The sequence below is a fragment of the Pinus tabuliformis genome, chromosome 6, assembly GCF_031772625.1.
Source record: "Pinus tabuliformis cultivar Carrire ecotype Pingquan chromosome 6, CPIR1, whole genome shotgun sequence".
NCBI lineage: Eukaryota > Viridiplantae > Streptophyta > Pinopsida > Pinales > Pinaceae > Pinus > Pinus tabuliformis.
Genome location: NC_142292.1, coordinates 1,496,647,019 through 1,496,668,367, shown reverse-complemented (window position 1 = coordinate 1,496,668,367; position 21,349 = coordinate 1,496,647,019). Strand labels below are relative to the sequence as shown.

Genomic DNA, 21,349 nt, shown 5'->3' with positions numbered 1-21,349 from the left:
ATATATCTCTTTTGTGGTATCTCTTTCATGGTGTCAAGGTCATGTAACGACCTATTTTGGTTTCCCCACTATGCCTGGGATGATTGATGCAATATGATTGGTTGTCATATGTAAACTTTTGATGTATCCCCACTTGGTTGGGTGGATGAGTCAATTTTTGTATATCCTCACTTAGTTGAGAGATGGATGTATGTATGAGTCTTTGATGATAGGAAGGTCTTTTATGATGTATAGAGTCATGTTCTTCTTGAAGAACATCTTTTGCAGATCTTGCCTACAGTCAGGAAGAGCATGAACAGCACACTTCAGCGGTACAGAGATTCAGCATGTACTCAGAGGGAGCATGGACAGATTGGTACACCTTGGCATATACAAAGGGGGAGATTATTCAGAGATTTCAGCAGGTACTCAGGGGGAGTATGGACAGTGGAATGATTCAGCAAAGGAAGAGAATATCTTGGTCCACCCTTTGCCCTTGATGTCAAAGGGGGAGAGTGATTTGGTGTTGTTGCCATCAAGTCCAAAGGGGGAGATTGTTGGCATTATGATGCATGTGTTGTACTTGATGGCAACCCTCTCATAGAAGAATATCTCACTTATGTATAACTGGATGAATCTTCAGAAGAGATATCAGATGTGACTGATGGAGGACAGCTCAAAGGAATCAGATGATAGTTCTAAGTGTGACAAGTTAGCTTTGCCATCAAGTCCAAAGGGGGAGATTGTTGGCATTATGAGACAAGTGTTGTCCTTGATGGCAAACCACACTGATGAGAAATCATAGTGCAGAAGGACAGCAGCAAGGAATTGATGATCAGACTATAAGAAGAAGAGAAAGTTCATACACGCAGGTTCATTAAGCCCAAGTCGCGTGTACACGCAGGTTGGCTTCAGTAAAAGAGCGTGTATATGGAAAACTTATCTTTGGTCCACGGCGGTTATTCCTTGGAAGTTGTGCCTATGGTTTTGGACCTTGGTGTCTCGACGGACGTGTTGATCCCTAGTTTTGAAGTTGATGGTATTGGATTTCTATGGTTGTGGCCCTTGGTATTGAACAAGGCCTAAGGCTATATAAGGAGAAGGAAATCATTAGGCAAACGTATCTGAAATGTCTTGAATATCTGATGAAGCATTAGATCCAGTATGCAGGGTTATGGGTTGATGATGCATTGCTTGATCTGAGCTAAGGAGAGATCTCACCGGTTGATGGAGAACTAGATCTAAGGAGAGATCGGGATCAAATGGTTTGAAATGAACTATCTTTATGATGCTTATTCTAGATCTACATACTGACGCATGTATTATTCTATAAGTGTTATGAGTATGACTGATGTTTGGTACAGCTGCAAGTTATGAGAAATTATTTTTAGATCTGTACGCGGGTTGTCTTTGTAAAAAGCGCGTATACACGCAGGTTTGATTCATCGAAGTAGCGTATACATTGTAAAGCTTGATATTTGAAGTTGCAGATGGATCTGATGGTTATTACAGAGTTCTGTGTCTGCTCTGTGTTCTGGTGACTGTTGTTAACAGGGTTTCAGTGATTCAGGGTTTGATGATTGTTTTGAGCTTCAATGATAGTTATGGGTCCAGTATGAAAATTGGATGAAAAGTGGCCTTACAGATTATGTGTTGTGCTTCAGTGTATCCAGTCTGAAAATTGATGAAACGTGGTACCTGGAGGTGAGAAGATTGTAGGCAAGCACCTACGTACTAGTATCTAAGCTAGTACAAAAGCTAAGGAGATCTTTGGAGCATTGTAGCAGGTTGCAGCCTGCGTACTAGTAAATGGATCGGCTAGTACAAGAGCAAAGGGGGTTGTAGCTCCCGTACTGGTATAAGACTGCACCAGTACAAATATTGTAAAAGGATTTTCTTATTAAGAAGAAGATTGAGATGACTTGCAGCAGGTGGTTTTCACCCACATTGGGTTTCCACCTTATATCTTTGTGTTCATGTGTGTGGCTCTTGTGTGATGCTCTGTTCTGTTATTCTGCACCTGTTTACTGTTAATATGCTTAATAATGATCTGATGTATTTACTGAAGACTAAGCTAACTGAATCATAAGATTTCTGGATATACGCAAGTTTCTTTAGACACAGTAGCGTGTACACGCGGGTTCACTTAACTGAAGTAGCGTATATATTTCTGAGCATTGAAAAAGTTTTATAGTTCTGATAATACTGATTCACCCCCCCCCTCTCAGTATTATTTCCAACAATTGGTATCAGAGCCAGGTCCTTTGGTAGAAGCTTGATCGCTTGAAGGAGATCCGTGGAACAATGGGAAAGAAGCTTAAGAGGAAAGCTCATAAGAAGAAGAAGACATCTCAGAAGATCTATGACAGTGGGAGAGTCGATTGGGGATTAGGTATAAGAAGCTCTTCAGATTCAGAATCATTATCAGGTATGAATGTGTTATCCTCTGATGTTCCAGCTATATTTCCTTGTGAAAGAGATGGAAGTGATAGTGAAACTACTGAACATGCTTGTATGGGTGAGCAAGAAAATTGTCAAATAGAGGCAGTATTTAGAAGGCTTGCAGACAAAGTTAAAGATCAACAAGATCTATTGAACAAAAGGGAATGTGCTTTCAAAGAAGAAGTTACCAAACTAAAGGCCCAACTAGAAGAAGGAAACAAGGTAAGAAAGCTACTCAAGGACAAGGAAGACCAATGTCAAAAATTGCAGCATGAAGTGACATCATTAAGAAAAGAAGTCAGCGAAAGAAGCACAACCATCAAGAAACTCAAAGATAGATCCAGCTACTATGAAAATCTTGAAGCTACAATCCCCTCACTAAAAGGAGATCTTGAAGAATCAAAGAAGCAGAATACAGATCTACTCCAAGCTATTGCAAAACAAGAAAACGAAGTCACCAGCTTAAAATCTCAACTAGAATGTGCCTTCCAAGTTCGTCAAATGCAGCAGGATCTGAATGAAGAACAAGAAAAGGAGATTCTCAAACTAAGGCATCAGTTGGAAGAAGGAAGGAAAGATGGAGAAGACATGAAGAAGCAATGTCTGGAAAAGGAGGAACAACTTCAAGTTGAGGTAAATATCTTGAAAGGTAAATTAGAAGAAAAGGATAAACTTTTGAGATTTCAAGATAGTACTAAAGCTTTGGATGATATTCTTAGTAGTCAAAGGTCTCCTGCTATCAAGACTGGTCTTGGTTTCCATGAATCTGTTGAAGGTGAATCTAGTTCACAAGGTGAGGCAAGGAACTCTAAAGAGAAATCCAAAATGATCAACAAGGAGATGAAAGGTCAATCTCATCATCAACCAAGGAAAGAAAGTCTTCAAAGAAAATCTTTTACTCCTCCTATGAATAATATTGAATGTTATGTATGTCATAATCTTGGACATGTTGCAGCTAGATGTAGAAGAAGAAGAGTTCAAGACTATTATGCGGACAGGTCATCTCAATCAAGGTACTTTAATGGATATTACTTTTCTTGCAATATGTATGGTCACAAAGCTGCTGATTGCTACAGGAGGAACATGAAACAAGTTAGATGTTATGCATGTAACAAGCTTGGACATATAGCAAAGGAATGCAGGAACAAAGGATGGACATCACACCGAAAGGAGAAAACCTCATCACACTTGAAGATATGGAGGAAGAAGGAAGTACAATCAGCACAATGTACTGAGACACAGCACAGCACAGACATATCAGACTCAGGGGGAGCTGAAAGTGTAAAACTTCAGTGTTCTGAATCTCATACGCAAGTTACTTAAAGGGAAGTCGCGTATATACGCGAGTTAGACACTGAAAAGTCGCGTATATGTCAGTCTGAGGAAAAGCAGTGGGGACATGATCATAAAAAGGATCTGATATGATTCAGTCTGTTATTTGCTCTATTAATTACAGTCGGCTGAGGATGTGTGAAAATGCTTTGATACTTGTAAGATGTCTAGAAGTGTTTTGATCCTAACTTGAGGATGATGATGTTTTGATGCTTATTGCTGATATATGCATGATCAGATCTAACAGATGGCACTGGTTGAGGGGGAGCATATGCCTTTAGTAATTCATTGTTGGCATTATGGTTAATAATCCTTGGTGATGATTCTTATATGGCCAAATGATATATCTTGCTATGATGTGACTCTTGGGGCTACATAGTTAATGTTCAGATCAGATTTATGGTTGATTCTTTGATAATGCATATATGGTGCTTACATGGTGATCTTCATAAGGACAAGGAGAAGTACAAAGCTTGAATACACATCTTCCTCACTTGATGATGAGTCACTTATATACTGCTGTTGTCATATGCATAAAGATCATACAGTTATGATGCAGGCACTCTTGTGGATAAGGATTGTTGCTTCAAATGAGCTTGAGCTCAAGATACATAGTGCTGATACATGGATGACTACTCAAAGTTGCTTTGTTGGAGACATGATGATGAGTTCATATCTATATGATGATAGGTTGATACTTACATATGTTGATGCAGATGTTCCCAAGTATTGATACTTGGATCATGTAGAGCTTGATGAAATGGCTATGGTGGTTTCACACAAGTGAATGACTCTGAATCCTGTTCAAAGGGATGAATTGATGCAGACATACCTTGTTATAGGTTGATGACTTATTCTCTACAGGACATTTACAGGTTGCTGATATGGAAATTGGTATACGCGAGTTGCATAAGGCCTATCCGCGTATATACGCTTGTTTATGTGGATACAGACGCGTATATTGATTTTTGAAGGAAATCAGCAGGGACAGATGTTGGTTGCAGAAAGTCTGATATGGGTCTGACAGAGATCATCTGGCACAGGTTCAGGGGGAGCAGATAATCTTCCAATGATGCATTGTTGGCATTATCTTAAAGCCTTTGGTTCTGGTTCACATTTGTTGTTGATTTCAGGTGAAACAAAGTCAGAGGGAGAACAAAAGGATCTCTTGGTTGCTGATCTGAATGGTGATTGACAAGATGCTGGCGATTATTGGTGACTTTCATAAGTCTTGGTCTAGTTCTTTCGTTTCTATGTCATATATCTCTTTTGTGGTATCTCTTTCATGGTGTCAAGGTCATGTAACGGCCTATTTTGGTTTCCCCACTATGCCTGGGATGATTGATGCAATATGATTGGTTGTCATATGTAAACTTTTGATGTATCCCCACTTGGTTGGGTGGATGAGTCAATTTTTGTATATCCTCACTTAGTTGAGAGATGGATGTATGTATGAGTCTTTGATGATAGGAAGGTCTTTTATGATGTATAGAGTCATGTTCTTCTTGAAGAACATCTTTTGCAGATCTTGCCTACAGTCATGAAGAGCATGAACAGCACACTTCAGCGGTACAGAGATTCAGCATGTACTCAGAGGGAGCATGGACAGATTGGTACACCTTGGCATATACAAAGGGGGAGATTATTCAGAGATTTCAGCAGGTACTCAGGGGGAGTATGGACAGTGGAATGATTCAGCAAAGGAAGAGAATATCTTGGTCCACCCTTTGCCCTTGATGTCAAAGGGGGAAAGTGATTTGGTGTTGTTGCCATCAAGTCCAAAGGGGGAGATTGTTGGCATTATGATGCATGTGTTGTACTTGATGGCAACCCTCTCATAGAAGAATATCTCACTTATGTATAACTGGATGAATCTTCAGAAGAGATATCAGATGTGACTGATGGAGGACAGCTCAAAGGAATCAGATGATAGTTATAAGTGTGACAAGTTAGCTTTGCCATCAAGTCCAAAGGGGGAGATTGTTGGCATTATGAGACAAGTGTTGTCCTTGATGGCAAACCACACTGATGAGAAATCATAGTGCAGAAGGACAGCAACAAGGAATTGATGATCAGACTATAAGAAGAAGAGAAAGTTCATACACGCAGGTTCATTAAGCCCAAGTCGCGTGTACACGCAGGTTGGCTTCAGTAAAAGAGCGTGTATATGGAAAACTTATCTTTGGTCCACGGCAGTTATTCCTTGGAAGTTGTGCCTATGGTTTTGGACCTTGGTGTCTCGACGGACGTGTTGATCCCTAGTTTTGAAGTTGATGGTATTGGATTTCTATGGTTGTGGCCCTTGGTATTGAACAAGGCCTAAGGCTATATAAGGAGAAGGAAATCATTAGGCAAACGTATCTGAAATGTCTTGAATATCTGATGAAGCATTAGATCCAGTATGCAGGGTTATGGGTTGATGATGCATTGTTTGATCTGAGCTAAGGAGAGATCTCACCGGTTGATGGAGAACTAGATCTAAGGAGAGATCGGGATCAAATGGTTTGAAATGAACTATCTTTATGATGCTTATTCTAGATCTACATACTGACGCATGTATTATTCTATAAGTGTTATGAGTATGACTGATGTTTGGTACAGCTGCAAGTTATGAGAAATTATTTTTAGATCTGTACGCGGGTTGTCTTTGTAAAAAGCGCGTATACACGCGAGTTTGATTCATTGAAGTAGCGTATACATTGTAAAGCTTGATATTTGAAGTTGCAGATGGATCTGATGGTTATTACAGAGTTCTGTGTCTGCTCTGTGTTCTGGTGACTGTTGTTAACAAGGTTTCAGTGATTCAGGGTTTGATGATTGTTTTGAGCTTCAATGATAGTTATGGGTCCAGTATGAAAATTGGATGAAAAGTGGCCTTACAGATTATGTGTTGTGCTTCAGTGTATCCAGTCTGAAAATTGATGAAACGTGGTACCTGAAGGTGAGAAGATTGTAGGCAAGCACCTACGTACTAGTATCTAAGCTAGTACAAAAGCTAAGGGAGATCTTTGGAGCATTATAGCAGGTAGTAGCCTGCGTACTAGTAAATGGATCGGCTAGTACAAGAGCAAAGGGGGTTGTAGCTCCCGTACTGGTATAAGACTGCACCAGTACAAATATTGTAAAAGGATTTTCTTATTAAGAAGAAGATTGAGATGACTTGCAGCAGGTGGTTTTCACCCACATTGGGTTTCCACCTTATATCTTTGTGTTCATGTGTGTGGCTCTTGTGTGATGCTCTGTTCTGTTATTCTGCACCTGGTTACTGTTAATATGCTTAATAATGATCTGATGTATTTACTGAAGACTAAGCTAACTGAATCATAAGATTTCTGGATATACGCAAGTTTCTTTAGACACAGTAGCGTGTACACACGGGTTACTTAACTGAAGTAGCGTATATATTTCTGAGCATTGAAAAAGTTTTATAGTTCTGATAACACTGATTCACCCCCCCCTCTCAGTATTATTTCCAACAATTGGTATCAGAGCCAGGTCCTTTGGTAGAAGCTTGATCGCTTGAAGGAGATCCGTGGAACAATGGGAAAGAAGCTTAAGAGGAAAGCTCATAAGAAGAAGAAGACATCTCAGAAGATCTATGACAGTGGGAGAGTCGATTGGGGATTAGGTATAAGAAGCTCTTCAGATTCAGAATCATTATCAGGTATGAATGTGTTATCCTCTGATGTTCCAGCTATATTTCCTTGTGAAAGAGATGGAAGTGATAGTGAAACTACTGAACATGCTTGTATGGGTGAGCAAGAAAAGTGTCAAACAGAGGCAGTATTTAGAAGGCTTGCAGACAAAGTTAAAGATCAACAAGATCTATTGAACAAAAGGGAATGTGCTTTCAAAGAAGAAGTTACCAAACTAAAGGCCCAACTAGAAGAAGGAAACAAGGTAAGATAGCTACTCAAGGACAAGGAAGACCAATGTCAAAAATTGCAGCATGAAGTGACATCATTAAGAAAAGAAGTCAGCGAAAGAAGCACAACCATCAAGAAACTCAAAGATAGATCCAGCTACTATGAAAATCTTGAAGCTACAATCCCCTCACTAAAAGGAGATCTTGAAGAATCAAAGAAGCAGAATACAGATCTACTCCAAGCTATTGCAAAACAAGAAAACGAAGTCACCAGCTTAAAATCTCAACTAGAATGTGCCTTCCAAGTTCGTCAAATGCAGCAGGATCTGAATGAAGAACAAGAAAAGGAGATTCTCAAACTAAGGCATCAGTTGGAAGAAGGAAGGAAAGATGGAGAAGACATGAAGAAGCAATGTCTGGAAAAGGAGGAACAACTTCAAGTTGAGGTAAATATCTTGAAAGGTAAATTAGAAGAAAAGGATAAACTTTTGAGATTTCAAGATAGTACTAAAGCTTTGGATGATATTCTTAGTAGTCAAAGGTCTCCTGCTATCAAGACTGGTCTTGGTTTCCATGAATCTGTTGAAGGTGAATCTAGTTCACAAGGTGAGGCAAGGAACTCTAAAGAGAAATCCAAAATGATCAACAAGGAGATGAAAGGTCAATCTCATCATCAACCAAGGAAAGAAAGTCTTCAAAGAAAATCTTTTACTCCTCCTATGAATAATATTGAATGTTATGTATGTCATAATCTTGGACATGTTGCAGCTAGATGTAGAAGAAGAAGAGTTCAAGACTATTATGCGGACAGGTCATCTCAATCAAGGTACTTTAATGGATATTGCTTTTCTTGCAATATGTATGGTCACAAAGCTGCTGATTGCTACAGGAGGAACATGAAACAAGTTAGATGTTATGCATGTAACAAGCTTGGACATATAGCAAAGGAATGCAGGAACAAAGGATGGACATCACACCGAAAGGAGAAAACCTCATCACACTTGAAGATATGGAGGAAGAAGGAAGTACAGTCAGCACAATGTACTGAGACACAGCACAACACAGACATATCAGACTCAGGGGGAGCTGAAAGTGTAAAACTTCAGTGTTCTGAATCTCATACGCAAGTTACTTAAAGGGAAGTCGCGTATATACGCGAGTTAGACACTGCAAAGTCGCGTATATGTCAGTCTGAGGAAAAGCAGTGGGGACAGGATCAGAAAAAGGATCTGATATGATTCAGTCTGTTATTTGCTCTATTAATTACAGTCGGCTGAGGATGTGTGAAAATGCTTTGATACTTGTAAGATGTCTAGAAGTGTTTTGATCCTAACTTGAGGATGATGATGTTTTGATGCTTATTGCTGATATATGCATGATCAGATCTAACAGATGGCACTGGTTGTGGGGGAGCATATGCCTTTAGTAATTCATTGTTGGCATTATGGTTAATAATCCTTGGTGATGATTCTTATATGGCCAAATGATATATCTTGCTATGATGTGACTCTTGGGGCTACATAGTTAATGATCAGATCAGATTTATGGTTGATTGCTTGATAATGCATATATGGTGCTTACATGGTGATCTTCATAAGGACAAGGAGAAGTACAAAGCTTGAATACACATCTTCCTCACTTGATGATGAGTCACTTATATACTGCTGTTGTCATATGCATAAAGATCACACAGTTATGATGCAGGCACTCTTGTGGATAAGAATTGTTGCTTCAAATGAGCTTGAGCTCAAGATACATAGTGCTGATACATGGATGACTACTCAAAGTTGCTTTGTTGGAGACATGATGATGAGTTCATATCTATATGATGATAGGTTGATACTTACATATGTTGATGCAGATGTTCCCAAGTATTGATACTTGGATCATGTAGAGCTTGATGAAATGGCTATGGTGGTTTCACACAAGTGAATGACTCTGAATCCTGTTCAAAGGGATGAATTGATGCAGACATACCTTGTTATAGGTTGATGACTTATTCTCTACAGGACATTTACAGGTTGCTGATATGGAAATTGGTATACGCGAGTTGCATAAGGCCTATCCGCGTATATACGCTTGTTTATGTGGATACAGACGCGTATATTGATTTTTGAAGGAAATCAGCAGGGACAGATGTTGGTTGCAGAAAGTCTGATATGGGTCTGACAGAGATCATCTGGCACAGGTTCAGGGGGAGCAGATAATCTTCCAATGATGCATTGTTGGCATTATCTTAAAGCCTTTGGTTCTGGTTCACATTTGTTGTTGATTTCAGGTGAAACAAAGTCAGAGGGAGAACAAAAGGATCTCTTGGTTGCTGATCTGAATGGTGATTGACAAGATGCTGGCGATTATTGGTGACTTTCATAAGTCTTGGTCTAGTTCTTTCGTTTCTATGTCATATATCTCTTTTGTGGTATCTCTTTCATGGTGTCAAGGTCATGTAACGACCTATTTTGGTTTCCCCACTATGCCTGGGATGATTGATGCAATATGATTGGTTGTCATATGTAAACTTTTGATGTATCCCCACTTGGTTGGGTGGATGAGTCAATTTTTGTATATCCTCACTTAGTTGAGAGATGGATGTATGTATGAGTCTTTGATGATAGGAAGGTCTTTTATGATGTATAGAGTCATGTTCTTCTTGAAGAACATCTTTTGCAGATCTTGCCTACAGTCAGGAAGAGCATGAACAGCACACTTCAGCGGTACAGAGATTCAGCATGTACTCAGAGGGAGCATGGATAGATTGGTACACCTTGGCATATACAAAGGGGGAGATTATTCAGAGATTTCAGCAGGTACTCAGGGGGAGTATGGACAGTGGAATGATTCAGCAAAGGAAGAGAATATCTTGGTCCACCCTTTGCCCTTGATGTCAAAGGGGGAAAGTGATTTGGTGTTGTTGCCATCAAGTCCAAAGGGGGAGATTGTTGGCATTATGATGCATGTGTTATACTTGATGGCAACCCTCTCATAGAAGAATATCTCACTTATGTATAACTGGATGAATCTTCAGAAGAGATATCAGATGTGACTGATGGAGGACAGCTCAAAGGAATCAGATGATAGTTATAAGTGTGACAAGTTAGCTTTGCCATCAAGTCCAAAGGGGGAGATTGTTGGCATTATGAGACAAGTGTTGTCCTTGATGGCAAACCACACTGATGAGAAATCTTAGTGCAGAAGGACAACAACAAGGAATTGATGATCAGACTATAAGAAGAAGAGAAAGTTCATACACGCAGGTTCATTAAGCCCAAGTCGCGTGTACACGCAGGTTGGCTTCAGTAAAAGAGCGTGTATATGGAAAACTTATCTTTGGTCCACGGCGGTTATTCCTTGGAAGTTGTGCCTATGGTTTTGGACCTTGGTGTCTCGACGGACGTGTTGATCCCTAGTTTTGAAGTTGATGGTATTGGATTTCTATGGTTGTGGCCCTTGGTATTGAACAAGGCCTAAGGCTATATAAGGAGAAGGAAATCATTAGGCAAACGTATCTGAAATGTCTTGAATATATGATGAAGCATTAGATCCAGTATGCAGGGTTATGGGTTGATGATGCATTGCTTGATCTGAGCTAAGGAGAGATCTCACCGGTTGATGGAGAACTAGATCTAAGGAGAGATCGGGATCAAATGGTTTGAAATGAACTATCTTTATGATGCTTATTCTAGATCTACATACTGACGCATGTATTATTCTATAAGTGTTATGAGTATGACTGATGTTTGGTACAGCTGCAAGTTATGAGAAATTATTTTTAGATCTGTACGCGGGTTGTCTTTGTAAAAAGCGCGTATACACGCGGGTTTGATTCATCGAAGTAGCGTATACATTGTAAAGCTTGATATTTGAAGTTGCAGATGGATCTGATGGTTATTACAGAGTTCTGTGTCTGCTCTGTGTTCTGGTGACTGTTGTTAACAGGGTTTCAGTGATTCAGGGTTTGATGATTGTTTTGAGCTTCAATGATAGTTATGGGTCCAGTATGAAAATTGGATGAAAAGTGGCCTTACAGATTATGTGTTCTGCTTCAGTGTATCCATTCTGAAAATTGATGAAACGTGGTACCTGAAGGTGAGAAGATTGTAGGCAAGCACCTACGTACTAGTATCTAAGCTAGTACAAAAGCTAAGGGAGATCTTTGGAGCATTATAGCAGGTAGTAGCCTGCATACTAGTAAATGGATCGGCTAGTACAAGAGCAAAGGGGGTTGTAGCTCCCGTACTGGTATAAGACTGCACCAGTACAAATATTGTAAAAGGATTTTCTTATTAAGAAGAAGATTGAGATGACTTGCAGCAGGTGGTTTTCACCCACATTGGGTTTCCACCTTATATCTTTGTGTTCATGTGTGTGGCTCTTGTGTGATGCTCTGTTCTGTTATTCTGCACCTGGTTACTGTTAATATGCTTAATAATGATCTGATGTATTTACTGAAGACTAAGCTAACTGAATCATAAGATTTCTGGATATACGCAAGTTTCTTTAGACACAGTAGCGTGTACACGCGGGTTAGCTTAACTGAAGTAGCGTATATATTTCTGAGCATTGAAAAAGTTTTATAGTTCTGATAATACTGATTCACCCCCCCCCTCTCAGTATTATTTCCAACAGTGCAATGTTCTGTATAAGATCATCTCCAAGATTATTGCTGTTAGGCTGAGGAATACTTTATCCATTCACTTATCCCCTGAGCAACATGGATTCCTAAAAGATCACAACATATTGGAGGCGGTGGCTCTCACACAAGAATGCCTTCATTCCATGCATATAAAAAAGACTGAGGCAACATTATTAAAAATCGACCTTAAAAAAGCTTATGATTGTGTCGACTGGGGCTTCTTAAGATGCCTTCTATATAAGATCGGTCTTGATGGCCAATGTACAAATTGGATTATGGCATGTGTGGTTGACGTAAATTTTGTTGTCCTCGTTAATGGCATACCCTCTCCTTTTTTCAAGGCGGCTAGGGGCTTGCGGCAAGGATGCTCTTTGTCTCCTCTTCTCTTTATTCTAGTCATGGATTCATTGAGCCTTCATATAAAAGGAGCGATTCAACAAAATAGATGAAGGCCTCTCCCTATTTGCAGAGGTATTTCCATTTCCCATAGCTTTTTTGTTGATGACATACTTTTCTCGGCTATGCTTTGTAGGGCGACATGGATTTGCATACATGAAATTTTGGAACAGTTTCAAAATGCTTCCGGGATGTCTGTAAATGAAGATAAATCATCATTTCATGTTGAGAATATACACGGGGAAATTATTAATTTTCTTTCTCAACTTTTCAAGATTAAAGTTTATCCTATCAATCAAGGATTGAAATACCTTGGCTTTAGCTTGAAATTTGTTGGATATTCAGCTAATGATTGGTCTTGGTTACCTGAGCGCTTTTATAAGAAAATTTCAGGATGGCAATTCAAATGCCTGTCCATTGGTGGTCGGGTGATATTGACCCAGGCGGTGCTGGTTCAGATTATGGTATATTGGGCACATCTCTTCCTCATTCCATCATCCATTATCAGCAGGCTCAACAGGATGACTGCCAACTTTATTTGGGGTGGCCTCAAAGACCAAAAAAAATACCATTTAGTAAAACTTGAGATGCTGGCACGCCCAAAAAAGATGGGGGGATGGGGCATAATGGACTTAAATCTGTTTCGAAAGGCACTGTTATGTAAATCCATGTGGAAAGTTGTCATGGGGGACTCTATATGGAGTAATACTATTAGATCGAAGTATATGGAGAACAAAGAAATTTCATTTTGGTTCCGAATGGGTTACATTGGATCCCCTCGTGGTTCGGCCATATGGAGGAGTTTCAGGAAAATTCAACAATTTTTCTTAAAAAATCTGATCTGGAAATTTCAATCTGGAAAAAACATTATTATTGGTTTGGATGATTTTGTTGGGGGGGGATGATAGGATCCATTTCTCCCCACAACTGATTGGGGCTTTGCACAATAGGGGAATCGTTTTTTGGGATAAGGTCATACACAGATGGGAGGGAGCCATTCCAATTTGGAAATCTGCTGATGACTTGGGACTTAGAAATACATTGGCTCATCAATGGAACATGATCATATTAAACATGCGGGATAGAGGCATCTATCGAGCTATGGAAGAGGATTTCTTAATATGGAAGGGGCTTGGCGGCAGTACTAATATATATGTTAAGCACATATACCAGCTTCTTATACAATCAGGAACTGATCAGTGGAATCCCATCTTCCCTGTTTCTTTCTGGAAATCAGGATGTTCCCTTAAGATCATTCTATTTGCTTGGTTGGTTTTTCATAACAGGAACCTTACTTGGGAAAATCTCTAGAAGAGACAGTGGTGTGGGCTGGCCATGTGTCCCCTATGTAGGGAAAACATTGAAAACAATCTCCATTTGTTCATTCTCTGTCGGAAATCTCAGTCGATTTGGCAGCTTGTGGTAGCACATTTTGGGCTAAACAGAATCTCCTTCCCCTCTATTGCTGATGCATTTGGTTGGTGGAGTGACATGAATAGTGACATGAGACCCATTCCATTACTGGTCATTTGGGCAATCTGGAAGTGGCAGAATGCATGTATTTTTGAATCTAAAATGGAATGCCATCTATCAGTTTTTGATTCTATTTTGCATATGCACTATTCCCTATGCATGCCAAAAACAATCCCGTTTCAGAGATTTGAGGAAGGTTTCTTCCATGGATCCATCGGGATTCCCACGTGCCTACTTTGATGGGGCAACACAATAGGGTATTTGTGCCTGCGGTGTATTTATCATCCCTACTGTTGGGCAACAATTTGAAATTTATTGGAATGGAGGGACTGGTACTAACAATAAGGCGGAGATTATGGCTCTTGCTGGACTTCTTTCCTTATGTGATTTTCTCAATTTGCAAGGGCTGAAAATATATGGAGACTCTAAGATGATCATTGACCATGTTCGATCCAAACATGTCATTAGGAACTATAATTTATCAGGATGGCTGGAAAGGATTGAAACAATATGGAACAATAGGCCGGACTTCTCCGTTGATCATATTGATAGGGGTAAAAACTCAGTTACGGATGCTTTATCGAAGAAAGGTCTCCTTTCTCAGCATGGCATATGGTCGATGTGCATCACAGTGGAAAACATTTCCTACCAGATTCAGGATTTTCTCATGCCGGGTATATAACTCTCCTTTCTCATGACCTCAGATCCGGTATGTACCTTTGACCTTTCTTTTTGCTTTTCCATCATGGATGACCTCTGTTATTATCTATATCCTACATTTTGACTATACAGTCCTCATATCTTATCTATATTCTCTGAACATGATGAACAATCAGTTGTTTCCTATTGTTCTGCTTTTTTGTTCTCCCCAGATTTTGGCCTGTATTCAGATAAACAGGTGCAAACATGTATATCTCCATCATCTTTATTATGTACTATCATCTCTATATGTTTTTCATAATAGAAAATATAGCTTTTTTCATGTTGAAAAGAGTCTGAGTGAGAGGAGAGTGTGGGACATAACGCAACCTCCCTTTCGGCATGGAAGACAGGGTTGCATATTATGTAAATTATGTCTATGTTAATGAAAAAGGGAATTCGAATTCTAGTGAATTCTAGTTTTATGTGTGCTATTTGTAGCAGTATACGTTGATTTTTAGTATTTTTTTGTGTAATGTAGTTTTGTGGTTTATTTAGCTTTCAATAGATGCATTTATGTTCAGTTTTTGTAGAAATAATGAGTTTTTTTGTTTTTATTTTCTTTTTGTCGACCCTCCAAGCCAGAGGGCCACCAAAAAATTACAACAGCCAAAAAAATCCTAGTTCACTTCTTCAGTCGGGTGGAAGAAATGGTCGAGAGAAGCCCAAGTGGTTGAACTTGTGGTCAGATGGAGGATATGGTCCTAGCTAGTCTGCAACTTCAAAAAGTGAAAAATCAACAATTTCTTCGCTCAAAATTTTTTGGGTTTCTTTTGGGCTCTTTGTGGCTTCCTGAACTCTTAATGGTGGTTGGCTCCTTGGCTACTTTTGTGCTTGCGAAAGTTTTTGCTCATTTGCAGGGATAAAATCCCCCAGATTCCCTCACATCAATCTCCTCAGGGTCACGGGCTAGAGCAGTTGTTGCAGCATTGGAACCTAGGAGAAGGGGCCCGCTTTTGACGTCGAAAGCATTAGTGGAAGCTCTAGAGGAGGTGGAGGTCAGCAACAACGATGTGGCGACATAGTGCATTGTTTGTGAGGATGAGTTTGAACTGGAGAAATATGCAAAGTGGATGCCCTGTAATTATATGTATCACGCCGACTTGCAGAGTAATATGTATCGCACCAATTACATTCTTCCATGGTTTGCGCAATATAATTTTTGCCCGATATGTCAATATGAAATGCCTACATATGATCCAAAATATGATTTGATGCACGGTCGAGGTCGAAATGACACCTCTTCTTTAGGTAGAAAGTCACACTTTTCTCATATCTGGCCCTGAAGATCATCCACGACAACATCCCAGCGTGCTCAGGCCAGGAGAGTAGTTGAGAGATTGTGCCTAATGTCTTCCATGACACTTCTCGGTGTCCTGGGATAGATGATGGTGGTGATGCACTTATGTAAGACAAAAGGGGGCAATTTTAAGGTGAACTATTTTCATATTATACCGTGCAACAAATTTTTATAGTTGCACAAGCTAAGTTTGTTAATATTATATACACTAGCCTAGTAGAGGAAGTGAAAACTAGTCTGATGTGTTTTTTCCCTCTCAACAATCATTTTGATAGGTGGTCAGTGTTCTTTAGGAATTAACAGTAAATGCAGTGTTTGACCATTGCGCAGTGGGATATGGTTGCGTAGTGTCAGGAGGGTAGGCGCAAGGCCCTCTGCATGCTCAATTTCAAGTCTTGCGTGGAGAATTGAGATCAAAAGCTAGGGGATGTGACGAAGCCACTCGCAATTTGTTAATGTGGTTGAAGAAGCTTGGGGTGTTTGAAACCAGGTCAGTGTGGACGGGGATAGCCACTGACTTCTTGGGCATGTTGCGGTGGAGTGCACCATGAAATTATTGTGTTGAAATTATGGGGAGCCTGGTCATGTCGTGAGCCAATTTTTCAATGATTTCAATTGTCACACATGCGCAAAATCTGGTAACTTATTAGTGCTCTTAGAAAATTGTAGAACCAACCCAATGCTACTACATATGACTACATTTGTTTTGAAAAATGAAGTGTTGTTAGAGCATTTACCTTAATTGCATGATTCAGAAATTTGGCTCCGAACTTTTTCCGAGGGAGCCACAACTCATAATGTGAAGAGCCCATAATTTTAATTTTGGTTGCAGACAATTTTATTTCATGTTATTTTTGTTGTTTATTTTTTTCAACTCATATAAAACCCATGCATCACAGAAATAAAATATGGGCAAAACATATGGGAAGTTTTTATTAAGACCCCCACCAGTGTCGCTAGTTGGTATTGTGCAAACGATTTGGAATCTTGCATTTTTCAGATTCCCCATACTAGGAGAAGGTACAAGAAGAGAGACAAAGATTGGCGGTTGAAGACTCTAACCCAACAAAAACAGAGAACTCCAAAAAAAACTCGCAAGTAACAAAGAGAAAAGAGTTCACACAGGTACAACAGACACGGGGAGTGGAAGAAGGGAGAGAAACAAAGAGCTAGTTGGTATTGTGCAAACGATTTGGAACCTTGCATTTTTCAGATTCCCCATACTAAGAGAAGGTACAAGAAGAGAGACAAATATTGGTAGTTGAAGACTCTAACCCAAAAAAAATAGAGAACTCCAAAAAAAACTCGCAAGTAACAAAGAGAAAAGAGTTCGCACAGGTACAACAGACATGGGGAGTGGAAGAAGGGATAGAAACAAAGAGCTAATTGCATGCTGTAATAGATAGAGTAGAGAAGAAGAGAGTGGGATCTTGTGACCAAAGGCTTAGATGCCCACGAAAGGAGAAGAGAGATGGGGTCTTGTGAGCATGAGGCTTGGGAGCCCATAAACATAGGAAGAGGTGTGCCAAGGAGTATAGAGTAGCTTGTTAGTGCATAGCCTACAGTTCAACATTTAGAGGTGGATTGGAATCACACATTAGAAACACAAGCATGCATGAATGCCCGACTACACCTGGCTTAGGGCGAGCCACGATTTGTGTCGGGGTTTGTTGGAGGTTGAATGTAACCATAATTAAACATAGAATGTAAATGCAAATGTAATGAAATGAAAATGACCTAAAATTTAAATTTGTGATGGAGGGAAAAACAATTATGAGGTATTTTTATTAAAATATTAAAATATTCCCTCCATGCAATAAAAAAATATTACAGTTAGGAGTTTTGTAAAGAAGGTAATGAGAGTTTTGGGTCTGTCTCTCTTAGTGCTATGTGGAGTCTTTGAGTGAGAGAAGAGTGTGGGAGGCAACTCAGCGTCCTTGTCGCCATGGCAGGGAGGGTTGCATATTATGGCAAGGAGGGTGGCATATTATGTAAATTTTGTTTGTATTAATGAAAAAAGAGAATTTGAATTCTAGTACATTCTAGTTATGTGTTCTATTTGCAACAATATATGTTTATTTTTAGTATTTTTGTTGTGTGATGTAGTTTTCTAGTTTATTCAACTGTCAATAGATGCATTTATGCTTAGTTTTTGTAGTAGTGGTGATTTTTTTTTGTCTCTTAAATGTAAATTTTTTTATTGAAATAATGCATTTTATTATTATTTTATAATTTTTAATTTTAATGAAACCATCTATATATATATATATATATATATATATATATATATATATATATATATACCTCTGAGTTTTGGAATGTTAACATATTTCCTTACAATTCAAAACAGATAAACTCTTAACAAAACACAAACTATTTTAAGATATACATTGTAACACCCCTAAGCATATAAACAATTGGCATTTTTTTACTGAAAACCTTGGTAATTCACTTCGTTAGAGGCTGGTAAAAGAACTTAGAAATAAAATGTTGAGGTTATTATTTTATTTGCTAAAAAAATGATGCTTAGTTAGAGAAATGACAAGAAAGACTTAAAAAGGAAAATCTTGAGTTTTCAGGTACTTAGGCAATTACTTCCTTCCCTTGAGGGATTAAAAGAAAATCTCTCACTTGGGAAAAGCCATGAGTGGCTAAGAAAGGAAGTGAGTGTGGAACAAAGAACAAGTTTCTGACAGGACACTGTTTAGAAAAGTAGTTGCATTGTTGAATGTTCTTCTTGAGATGGTCACAGCCAGTGGAAACCCTAAAACAAAACATTATGGACTCGATTGGGAGATTTGAGGTCCTAAAATGACTATTGTCTTTAACTACTCTGGAAGCTAGGAGGCTGGAGGGGAGACCTGGACATAATTGGCAATCTCACAGGTTGGGTGGTTAAAGGAATCTTTTTTTGGTCAATCTCTCTAACAAAGTTGAGTGAAGTAGATAAGTATTAATTTCTTGAATAAAACTGGATAAGAAATGTTTGGTACTTTGGTCTTTAGAAGAAACTGAAAATTGATATTTTCTTGAACAAATATGGATAAGAAATGTTTGGTAGTTTTTTCTTTAGACGAAATAGGAAATGGATATTTTCTTGAACATAACCAAATATTGGTACTTGCTCTTTAGATGATTATTGTCTTGAACAAATATCTTTAGTTTCGCTTTGAAAGTAGGAATACTTAGGGAAGGAGGCTGGAGAAAATATGCGCAAAGCTAGGGTTTGCAGAAGAAGATCAGTGTTGGGCACCATGGAGGGACGAGACGGGGGGAGTTCCACTCCCTCCTATAGGCAGGCAGTCTCTAATCGCTTCAAGAAGCCACTGGAAGCTGAAACGAGATTTCAGGAAAGGGGAAACAGGAAAATAGAAGCTCATAGGAGCAAGAAGATAAGCAGGAAGAAGGTAGAAAAGAGAAGCGAATAGAGGGAGACAGTCAAAAAGCTGTTCACAGAAGTCAGACAGGACCATGTAAACCTAGGGCGACCATCACACCCAGAGTGGTGTTAAGTGATCCAGCGCTACAGGCGCATAGGGAACACATGGCAACTTATGCTGTGATATGTAAATTCATGGGGTTATGGCCTACAAAGAAAGCTTTAAATGCATGGATAAAGAATCACTGGAAACCCAAGGGAGAAATAGATCTGCACCTTGGATCCAAGGGTTTCTTCACAGTTGTTTTTACAAACCTAGAGGATAAAGACAGGGTGTTTGAAGGAGGACCATACTTCTATGCTGATGCAAGCCTTTATATGCGGCCACGGGTGATAAATTTTTTTCCGGAACGAGAGACGTTCACTTTGGTTCCAGTATGGATAAGACTCTATTCCCTACCTCTAGATTATTGGCAGCTAGAATCATTAAAAGCCATAGGCAATAAACTAGGGTTCTTTTTTTAAATATCAGAGGCCACATTGCGAGGAAAATACACCTCCTTTGCCCATATTTGCGTAGAAATGGACCTTTCTGGAGCTCTACCGGATGAGATAATTCTAGAAGTATATGATGAAGAATGGGTGTAGACGGTGGACTACGAGCATGTTCCTTTCAGATGCCGCAAATTCCATGAACATGGGCACCTCTTCAGAGACTGCCCTTTAAACAAAATCGAGAGTAGTAATAAAGCCACCTCTGGGAAAGAAACATAAAATTTTACCAAAGTGGATGCTCTGTAATTATATGTAAAATGATGACTTGTAGAGTAATATGTATCACACCAACTACATTCTTCCATGGCTTGTGCAGTATAATTTTTTCCTGGTATGTCAATATGAGATGCCTACATATGATCCAGAATATGATTTGATGCATAGTTGAGGTCGAAATGACACCTCTTCTTTAGGTAGAAAGTCACACTTTTCTCATATCTGGCCCTGAAGATCATCCACAACAACATCCCAGCATCCTCAAGCCAGGAGAGTAGTTGAGAGATTGTGCCTAATGTCTTCCATGACACTTAAGGAAACAATTCTCGGTGTCATGGGATAGATGATGGTGGTGATGCAATTATGCAAGACAAAAGGTGGCAATTGTAAGGTGAAATATTTTCATATGATACCGTGCAACAAATTTTTAAAGTCGCACAAGCTAAGTTTGTTAATCTTATATACACCAACCTAGTAGAGGAAGTGAAAACTAGTCTGATGTGTTTTTCCCTCTTAACAATCATTTTGACAGGTGGTCAGTGTTCTTTAGGAATTAACAGTCAATGTAGTGTTTGACCATTGTGCAGTGGGATATGGTTGTGTAGTGCCATGAGGGTAGGCGCAAGGCCCTCTGCGTGCTCAGTTTCGAGTCTTGCATGGAGAATTGAAATCAGAAGCTAGGGGATGCAACAAAGCCACCCCCAGTTTGTTAGTGTGGTTGAAGAAGCTTGGGGTGTTTGAAACCAGGTCAGTATGGACGGGGATAGTCCACTGACTTCTTGGGCATGTTGCGGTGGAGTGCACCATGAAATTATTGTGTTCAAATTATGGGGAGCTTGGTCATGTTGTGAGCCAATGTTTCAATGATTTCAATTGTCACACATGCGCCAAATCTGGTCACTTATTAGTGCTCTTAGAAAACTGTAGAACCAGCCCAGTGCTACTACATATGACTACATTTCTTTTGAAAAATGAAGAGCGTTGTTAGATTATTTACCTTAATTACATGATTCATAAATTTGGCGACGATTTTTTGGGGAGCCAGAACTCATAATGTGAAGAGCCCATAATTTTAATTTT

General features: G+C 39.3%; 1 pseudogene; it reads left to right on the top strand.

Moving 5' to 3' along the window:
• Positions 1–20,659, top strand: part of LOC149264331 (uncharacterized) — a 32,935-nt pseudogene extending 12,276 nt beyond the window's left edge.
• Positions 20,660–21,349: the final 690 nt, after the last annotated feature.